This window comes from Gordionus sp. m RMFG-2023, chromosome 1 (genome assembly GCF_954871325.1).
Source record: "Gordionus sp. m RMFG-2023 chromosome 1, tfGorSpeb1-WG-v2, whole genome shotgun sequence".
NCBI lineage: Eukaryota > Metazoa > Nematomorpha > Gordioida > Chordodea > Parachordodidae > Gordionus > Gordionus sp. m RMFG-2023.
Genome location: NC_088775.1, coordinates 86832876 through 86844014, shown reverse-complemented (window position 1 = coordinate 86844014; position 11139 = coordinate 86832876). Strand labels below are relative to the sequence as shown.

Below are 11139 nucleotides of genomic sequence, written 5' to 3'. Positions count from 1 at the left end.
TATTTTCTCAAAAATCTATAAATTATGATGAATAGTTTTATAAAAAAATATCAACTTTTACATTCTTTCTTTTAAATTATTATTTAAGATATATGCATACATATTTGAGGGTCAGGAAGTGGGGGGAGGACTAAGGGGGATATTTTTTATAATGATATTTACAAAAAGTGATAAATTTCTGAAGGGGGGGGGGATTTCCCCTTGCCCCCCTCCTGGCTACGCCTATGATGAATATAATGTTCAATGTACTCCGTGTGAGACCTAACATATTTTTTTTTTCAATATTAGATTTAAAAAAAGAATATATATTATAAGTTAAATTTGAATTACATTTTTAAAAAAATTTTTTCTACTCATATTATAATGATCATATTAGATTAAAGAAAAGATATTTTAATGATATAATATTATAACAAAATTTAAATAAATGTTATAATGTTTTGGGTAAAAGATAACGCCAGATGTTGCCTCTTTTACTAATATTTGAAAAGCAAGATTTTGCCTGTAGTTATACCTTGATTAAAATGTTGTTAATATGGTAAATTTAAGGTTAATTTCAAGATTCCAATCATGATTTGATAATTTATATTTCTAAATTATGTCAATTACTAAAACGCCGATTTAAAATTTAGTGGTTTAATCATTGTTTTAAATGGTTTTTGCACATTTGCAAAAAGAAGATAATCTTTATTTTTTTAAAAAAAATTATGTTTGAATTTAATTTCCAAATGCATCGTGGAATTCCGATTGATCCGATTACCCTCCAAAAAATTCTTGATTTACATATTAAGAAATGAATAATATAACTTAGCCCAAATATTCTATCTAAACAGAGAAAGGAATAGAGACGATATTAATAAATTATTTGATATCGACAAATCTGCACACATTCCTGGGGCTTACAAACATCTAGTGATAAATGCAGTTTGATTATCAAAGAATATCGCAGGTTAAATCTTGTTCATCTGACTCAAAAATTGAAAGAAACGTCTAACAACAGAATGATTCATTTAATGGGTTATAAATTTTATAAGGTAATTTTAATTTTAATTACAGTAACGGTGTACATTTTAATTTAATAATAGGAGGCTAAGAAAAAGTCTCAAAAGGTCATCAAAAGAAAAATGACACAATTTTTCCAAAGAAATATAAAGATGCATTTACCTAATGATTAAAAGTTGATTTTAGCGACGAGTCTAAGTTTTTTTTTTGGAATTTAAGACTCATGATAATGTGTTACGCAAGGTAAGCAAATGAAGCCTTTATTCCTAATTGTCAACGCCTAAGGGTAAAATTCACCCAAAATATCACAATAAGACACTGTTTCACTGCGAATAGGAATTTCCTTGAAAGGACAATTAATTACAAAATATATCAAGAAATTATTTCTATTTTTTGAATCAAGATATCATTTTGTTTAGTGCCCTCTACATCATATCTCAACAAAGATAATACTACGAGACCGGGGTTATATTGTCCATAAAAAAATATGAGGTGATATATATAATAAAATAAAACAAAACGAATTTTTCAAAATATTTAAATGTAGTTTAACTCTTTACATATAAGCTTGTAAATTAATATTAAAAATTTTAGATAATAGAAATTTAATAAAATGAAAATTTAAGAATCATGAAAAAAAAAACCTGGAGTATACCTAATTACCCGTTCGCGTTACGTGTCATAGCACTCCTTTTTATTTTAAAATATAATTATTTAATAATAAATGCTAATCCTATAGGTGAGTCAAATATGTTAAATTTGCCACACCCGTTTATTATTTAAAATAATTTATACCATAAGTTATGCGTAAAATGTCAAATTACAGGGCTAGGCCCAGATTTTTTTTTAAAGCTCAGCCCGGATTTTTTTTTTTTAATTTTCAGGTCCGGTCTTAGTTTTTTTAAATATGCCATATTCATTTTTAATTTTTATAACTAATATAATGGCGATTCAAAATAAAAAATATGGCATGGCCCGTGTACCCGGGTTGGGCTAAGGGCCGGGCCTTCAGGTTTCTGATTTATGTCCTTTTGAAATAAACGATATTTAATTTCTAATTTTATTTTTAATCCATTTTTTTGTTCGAGTTCCTATTTTTAACTTTTTTGGGAATCTTTTTTTATATCCTTAAGGTAACCCCTTTTAATTGAAGGTTACCTAATCTTCTTAATAAAAGGGATACTTCTGACGTATCATCGCTTCCTACTCCATCACTCTTTTCCTTTCTTCCCGACTATCACACAACTCGTTAATATCCAGCTTGGGTCATTTCCAGATGGAACCTTTTTCCAAATCTGTTTCTAAGCATGTTTACAAGAAATACTTTATATTTCCAAACTAGGGATAATAATTCGTCAAATTAAATTACCTTAAAATATGCCTAAGAAACCGCTTTTAAAAAATTTTCTGACTGGAAATAACCATAATCTTTTCTATTTATAGCTTGCTGGAGCAGGCCTTTGCCATGTAGCAAAACAATCTTTTAAATAACGCTTTTCCCGATATAACTCACAAAAATAATTATTTACTCATAATTTAGAAATCAATTTTATTCACATTTTCTCCCCTCGAAGAACAATGATAAAATGATGGACATAAATAGTTGTAATCTTTGCCGAGTAAAAACTTAGGGAACCTCTTAACTAATGAACAACTAAGAGTTGCCCTAGGTCATAGACTTGGCCGCGTAGTTCAACCACAGAGTTATCTGAATTACAACTTATTAATTAAACTAAAAACAAACATGGGTTAAATCAAGAGTTGTCAACCATGCCATTCGTCAATAATCTTAGACTATTCAAAAATCCTGAAAATTTTAGAACTACACAATCTTTCATAAGATGAGGGCCTTAAACTTAATTACCTCACAACAATCCCATTAGCTATGGGCAAATCTCCCATCTGGGATTACACCTGTTTTCCCACTTTTCCCAAAAGTATCAAGAGAAACACACTTACTCAAGCTTAAACAAAAAAAATTACAAAACAATGGATAACTTTATTTTTTCTCAAATTGACATATCCACCACCCTCCTTTTTTAAAAAACTTTGGCTCATAAAATATGAAACCACACATTAAAGTTCAAAATAATTTCTTTTTTGAATTATCCAAATATAAATATTTAAATATATATACTGTGTTAAAAAGTATAAATGAAAAAAATATTATTGTATCTTTTTATAATATTTATTATAAAACTGCATCAGTAGCTAAAAAAAAAAAATTTTTTTTTTAAAGAATATTTATTTAACCTGGCCAACTCTGACCTCTACACTTTTGGTTTAGTTTAATTTAGAGGTATGTTGAGTTTTTATAGCTTTATGTGTAATAGTAATAGTATAAATTGTATATAACAATATTATGGTAGTAATAAAATACCTCTTAAATATTTTTAAAATATTATGCTTGTTTTGATCATAAGTTCAAAAAAGTTCATCTTTTAACTTATAAGAAACAAATTAAATTATAAAAATAAATTATATATATGTAAAAATTTCATAATTTATTTTAGGTTTATCTTAAAATCAAAAATAATTCAAAAATAATAGGCTGGATGCATTTTTCTGTTATCAAATTGTCTATCATAGCAAAAAAAAGAATTTGATTTCGAATTGGAGAAAATATAAATATAATTATGGATTGATGTGGTCAGGCTTTTGCAGGGTAAGGGGATTGGATAGAGCTCCTCTCTCATAGATTGTATTAACGAGTGATGGGCAGTGACCCCTACACTTTTTGAGGGATAGAAGCAGAATACCCCCCTAAAGTACCCCCCCCCCCCATTGTAAATTGTTTTTTGACACCAATAAATTTCAAAAATAATTTTCAATATTTATTATAATATAAATATAATGTAAAAAATATATGCTTTAAAAATATTATTTTTAAATTAATAATTTAGATAAATTAGGGGAAGAGAAAGCAAAAGAATTTATAATTTCATCAATATTTAATTGTTTAAATAAATTATTTTCCATTGATAAAATGGTTAAATTATTAAGAAATGGATCTTTCATGACACTACGAAGTCTTGTTTTAATTAGTTTAATTTTACTCATGACCCTTTCGGCAGTACATGATGTAGTAGGAATAGTTAATAAATATTTATATAAAATTGTTAAATTTGGGAAAGCAGAAAAATTTATAAACAGACTATAAGATAAAATAAATGAATAGTTTCTGCAGTCTGAATCATTCATCTCAGAATTATTATCATCATCAGAAGAAGCTAAATAATGTATTAGTAAAAATATTTTAATTAAATAAATTTACAATTCTCAGAATCTGACAAATCTTCTTTTTTAGCCATTTTATAAATATTTCTAAACATCAACATTTCAAAAAAACTTGACTTGTATTTAATTTATAAAATTCACATATATCCTTGATATTATCTTTAACAATTGCCTTTTCCGCCATTCCCTTTGGGGTAAAAAATGATGTTTGAATCAAAAATTTTATCGATTCATCGTTAAATCTTTCACTAAACTGCATAATAATTAAATCAAGTGCAGCATAAAACACACTGATTTTAAAGCTAAAATAAAATATTATATTTAATGATGAAAGTATATATATATATACACCTCTCCTTTTTGGATTGTAATGTTTGAAGTCTTGAACTTTCAAAATCAAAAGGTAAATTTCTCTTCTTCATAACATCTTGGGCCTTTGAAAAGACATCCAAAAATTCAGTGTTATTATATATTTTAGGATTATAAAATAATAAAAGATAATAATTTAAATTATACTTCTCATATTAATCAGGCAATCTTTTGCCAATTGAATTTGATTTATTGCACCCTATATCCTTCGAAATGGTTTGCAATTTTGTACAAGCCAAGCTTGTTATCAACAATATTTTATCCAAAACACATAGTGATAAAATAAAATCAAATTTTTCTATTCTATAGACTATAGCACTAGCCATAGTGGAAGTGGCAGGATCTTCAGAATCCTTTAAATTTGCCAAAGCTGCCCTCAAAGCATCATAAAGTAGGAAAAAATTTACAATCACCTTATATGATGTTAGCCAGCTTCTATAAATATAAAATAAACATTATATATCGAAACAATTAAGATAATATTACCGAGTGGTATTCTTGATGCGTAAAAATCTATGTGATTTTGTCAGCAAATCACTCTGACATGTTTTGAGCACTTCATATCTTTTAACACCATTAAAATATACGTAAATTTCGTCTAATATTCCTAAGACATTTCGCAGCTCTTTTACTGATTGGCATAATTGAACAACTATTAAATTTAAACGATGACAATAGCACCAAATAAAAGCTGCCTTTGGCGCCTCCGCTCTAATCAAAGCCTGCACTCCATTAATTCTTCCACTCATGTTTGAGGCGCCATCATAGCTTTGCCCCACTAGGAATTCGAGGGGTAGATTCATGGAGCCAAGCTTGGATATTATATTCTTTTTAATATCGAGGCCCGTTGTATTTCCCGTACAATAAATGTCTATTAGCCTTTCAACGGGCTTAGGTGTCTCGCTATTTTCAACATATCTCACTATCAAAGCTATTGCTTCTGATTTCGATACATCATATGTGCCATCAACTATAATTGAATAGCACCTGTTGAATACAATCTCCTTTTGAATTTTTTTTATAACCATATTTTTCATTGTTTCAATAAGAATATTTATGTTATTATATGATAACAGATTTGAATATAATTTAGATTTTAATCCCTTAATTTTTTTCTCACTTCTTCTTTCTTCATTATCTTTTATATACATTTTAAGAACAGGCTCAGTATCTGCAATAAGTTTAATAAGGCTCATCATATTGCCATCTTGTTGCCTGTTCCCCCAGAAGGCTTGATTGCGAGATAAGCATTTATATTTTTTTTGGTTAATATTTTTGGGCATATTTTGACAATGATCTAAAAATTATAAATGATTATATATAAGATTTAATATTTAAATTTTTACTATTCACTTTGATAAAATTTTAATTTTGCGTCAAATATTGAAAGTGGAAAAATAATTTTATGATAAAAAATATCTTATAACAAACTAATTTGCTAAACATCGACCATAAATATTTTTTAAAAAATTTTAAAATAAAAAATTAAAAAAAAAGAAGTACCCCCATAGAAATTTATAGAAGCAGTTGCTTCGGACCCCCCCTCCCCCCGTTGTAGGGGTCACTGGTGATGGGCACGTTTTTTGCCGGTTTTTGGAAGGGTTACATTTGAAAAAAAAGGGTTTTGTACTTAGGGTCGCTAAGGTGAGAGTGATGGACAGTGTGGAGATAAAGTTTTTATTAAAAAATGTGATATATCAAGAAGATATTAGAAACGTAGTGTGAGAATCTGAGATCTGAAAGACAGGCACGCCTATCAGGCCATTTTTTAGAAAATTACTCGACGGGCTCGGCAATTCTTACCCTTAAAAATTCGTTAATTTTTAATAGACGGGGACCCTCTTTACTCTCTTCATGTCCATGGGCGGTATATTTTTAATAAATGCTCAAAATTTAATCATTTATTTAAAAAATATTTAGAGAAAAAATATCCTTGCAATTTACCATATTTTATAAAAATTATATTTTGCTTACTCCTAAAAAACTTCTTTCATCCACACAAACCTTGACTGCAACATGATATAATAAAGTCCACCTTCTACCAACATACTAATATACTTATGTATCATTTCTAGGAAACTATCAATATACCAACAGAATTATTAAATTCTTGTATACCTTTACTATTAAATTAACATATATATATATATTCCTACAAATTTTGTAACTAAACATAAATAAAATACAAATAAATAAAATTCTAAATTATTAAAAATAGAAATTGAATATATAATTCTTAACCAATCAAATTCATTTTTCTACTCCAACTTCATAAAATAACACTTAATTAATTTTGTTCATACGTCTAAGGGTGAATTCACAGTAGAGAGCGACAGCGACACGACAAAATACAAATATATGTAATTACCAATGACTATATTTTAATAGTAAATTTTTGATATGCTATTAAAATAATAAATGTTATATAAATATATATCAGAATATAAATAAATATTATATTAATAATTTTTTATAGAAAATCAATAAAGAAGATTTAATCAATTCCATTAGATATCATCCTTGTCTTTATGACAAAAAATGTATAGGTTATAAAAATACCTTGAAAAATAATTCAATTTGGAAATTAATATCAGCTGAAAACAATATTGAGACAGGTAATTTAAGAGTTTAATTTAAAATATTTTTCTTTTGCAGTAGAGAAGATGGCTAAATCAACATGGAAAAATTTAAGAGATTGCTTTATGAGGGAGCATAAAAAATTGAAATCTTCAAAGAGTGGGTCAGGGGCTAATCAAACTCCCACTTGGCAATTATATCACAATATGGCTTTCCTTATTCCTACTATAGAGCCAGGAATTCAATACAGTAATTTGAAAAAAACAAATCCTGTAGTATCTAAAATTGATGAAGCAAATATTGCAAGAGCAATGTTTGAGCAAATGAGTGGTAATGAAAATTATCAATATGAAGATGGTAAATATACTAAATTTTGTTAATATTTTATTAATATATAGTCATTGAAATCCCCTACATAGATACAAGTAGTGAAGATACAATTCTAAGGAATGATTGTAATCATATTTTATATAAAAATACTATATATATTTAGCATCACCATCAACTAGTATTGCATCAAATTTATCTTGCAAAAAATTAATTTAAAAAAAAAATATTGATCAAGGTAACATTTGTAAATATTTTTATTTATTTTAAACTAGATCTATTTGAGAAAATACTTGAAATTGAAAAAATGAAAGAAATAAGATCATCTAGAAATTCTTGGCTTAATGTCATGCTAGATCAAACCTTGGAAAAAAGATCAGAAAGGGGAAAGAAGAAGCTTATTAAAATTATTTTTGATATTCTCTTAAACTTTGACACTGATGAAGAGTGAAAAATATTATATATTGTTATTATTTCATTGGAGAGCTTTTATATTATTTTAATTATATTTATGACATATATTATATAATAAATAAACTTTCTTTTTATTAAATTATTACAAATCATAAAAAAATAGAGTAATATTTTTGAAATTTATTATATTATTAAGCTCTAATAGTCTTGATAATTTTATTTCTCTAAAAATATTTAGAAAAGGCATCTCTAATATCTTTAGAAACTTTTGAGAGTTTTTTTTATAGATTGAGGATTACATAAATAATTATTTTGTTTATGATCTTGTATATCCTTGTGGTATAGATTTATGTTTTCTATTATTTTAATCATATTAAGACACATATAATAAATAAAACTTTCTTTTTATTATATCATTACAAATCAATATAAAAAAATAGAATAATATTTTTAAAATATAAGCTATAATTGCCAAGGTAATTTATTTCTATAAAAATATTCTGAAAATGCATCTCTAATATCTTTAGAAACTTTTGAGGGGTTTTTTATGGATTGAGGATTCCAGAAATAATTATTTTGTTTATGATCTTGAGTATCCTTAGGGCGGAGATCTATATTTTCTTTATCAATAACCAAGTTGTGTAATAGTGCACAAGTTTTTATAATAGTTTCACTATTGGTGACATTGGTATCCAAGGCTCGATTAAGAATACGCCATTTAGATGCCAATATGCCAAAGGTGCATTCCACAATTCTTCTGGCCCTTGAAAGGCGATAATTATAATTTTCTTAAATATTTGTCAACTTACCTGTTAAATATGTAAAAATAAAATGTAATATAACCTTTAAAGTTTTATAAATTTAAAAAAAAATTGATTTTCTTACTTTTCTTTTTCTGTATGTAATAATTTTAAATTGTTCTTTTCTTATTTAATCTTAAAAAAATAAATTGTTTTATCATTACCTTTATAAGGTTTCATAATATAATATTTTAACGGGGAAGCATCATCTGCCAGAAAAACATGTGGCAGAATGATACTTGTATTTGGTAGGTTTTTTGGTGGTGGAATATCCAAGTCTCCATTCTCAATCATTTTTGATAACAAAGAATTTGAATACACACCTCCATCTGATTCACTGCCATAACTGCCTACAGCAATTACTATAAATCCACCTTTACCATCAACCAATGCTTTTAGTATCATGGAGAAATATTGTTTATAGTTGTAATATATACTCCCAGAATTAGCAGGATTTTTCATCTCAATGTGTTTGCCATCAATGGCTCCAACACAATTTGGAAAGTTCCAAGACTTCTCAAATTGATCAGATATTATTTTGAAGTCAATTAAATTTGGTGGTTTCAAATGGATATTTTCAAATACTTCAAAAATTACAGTACATGTTGAAATAATTATTTTTTGAATTGTTGATATTCCCATTTTATATGAATAGGCTAAACTTGGATAGTTACATCCTGTTCCCAAATATCTAAGCAATTTTGATTATATAAAATAAAATAAATAATATAAACCTTAGTGTGATCATCAATTTTTCTTCTACTGATGTGGGATTTTTAATAAAATTTGTTTTTTTAACCACTAGTTTTGATTTAATATGGGTTAAAATATAATAAAAGGTTTTCTAAATAATAAATTAAAATTCCAAATTAAATTAAACAATGATATACTTTGCTTAATCTCATGTAGTTATAGAATTTTTCTGGATTGTTTTTAAGTTTTGGGAAAAGTACTGAGAACTCTCCTTCCTCTTCTTTTCCTACATTCAGGTTATTTTTTCTCCTTCTTTTCATGTACCGATATAATAAAATTAATTTTAAAGTTGTTATTGAAACCATATTTTTATAAAATTAAAAAAATGCATGTCGCTACTACTATGAATGCTATGTCGCTTACGACAAATCAGCTGCTCTGTCGCCTAATGTCGTGTGGTGATTGTCGTGTCGCTGTCGCTCTCTACTGTGAATTCACCCTAAAACTCAAATTGGTTTGATAAAATTCCCCCTCCCAAAAAATTATAAATACATAATATACATTTTTACAGAAAATTGAAGAAAAAAGTAGATGGCGCTAATTTAAGGAAAATGAAAATATTGATACGTTTATAAAAATTGTGGTAAAATTTTCCAATTCTGCCCCTTCCTCCCACTATCGTTAAAATGTTTTACAAGATCTCTAATTTGCTACTATAAAGAGCGAATGACTTATTTTATTTTACAAAATAAATTGTTATCTCCCTTTCTGCAAAATAATTTTAACCTGTCCGTTCAGATTAATTTTATCGTTTGTCTACCAATAACAATCTGGATTTGGAGAGTGCAAAAACATGTATTCTAGGTGTAGATCAATTAAAATTTTATTCTATATCACAGATGGACGTACCAAATATTAAAATGTTGCAACCCATTAAATCTACAGAGACATGTTATCATGAGAATCTAAGAAAGATTTCGTGAGAATCTAAGAAAGAATCTATCCTGGATGACCCAAAAAATTTACCAAATTTAGATGTGTTAATATGCTCTTCATGGAGACAAAAATTAGCAAACATTCCTTATACTTCAAATGGCAATGTAGATATTGATTCTCCCCTTCATATAATTAATCAAGAGGTTATTATAATATTAATATGTCCCTACAATCAAATGGGGAATCTCTTATTAAAAGAAAACGCTTATGTGAAAAGAAATATTCGAAGAAAAAATATCTAGAGTAAAAAAAGTTTTAACGACTGAAATTATACCATTATCTTCATCAAATGATGAAAAAAAATTATATGAAAGATATTTATTATTGGAAATTTCTTACATTATTAAGTGTCTAATGGGCATATGCCCACTCTGCTCCTCAGTTAATTAGTATATTTAATAGATCAAAATTTTTTAATATAAAAAGTGAAAATATCTGGGTATTGATAAGTTTGCAGCAAAATTTTAACCATAATCCGTAATTTCATAAAGCGCCATCTATTTATATATCAATTTTTGGAGTCGATTACGTCACCAAGGTTTTGATATTGTATATATATTTAGCAATGGTGTATAAATAAAAAGCAATAAAAAAAATTCGAAAACAAACTCATTAATTTGCTTAAAAATACAGGTAAAGCAATTTAGGTAAACCGGATGTTAAAAGCCTATAATGGCACCAATATTTATTATCCTTTGTTAGCTCATTAGAAAATTTCTTTACC

The 11139-nt window shown here is 26.9% G+C and overlaps 1 long non-coding RNA gene across 1 annotated transcript; it reads right to left on the bottom strand.

Moving 5' to 3' along the window:
- Positions 1–8404: 8404 nt before the first annotated feature.
- Positions 8405–9570, bottom strand: LOC135922318 (uncharacterized). The gene is made up of 3 exons (XR_010570849.1): positions 9461–9570; positions 8891–9417; positions 8405–8735 (listed from the first exon to the last, which is right to left on the bottom strand). It is a non-coding gene; the product is annotated as an uncharacterized LOC135922318 (long non-coding RNA).
- Positions 9571–11139: the final 1569 nt, after the last annotated feature.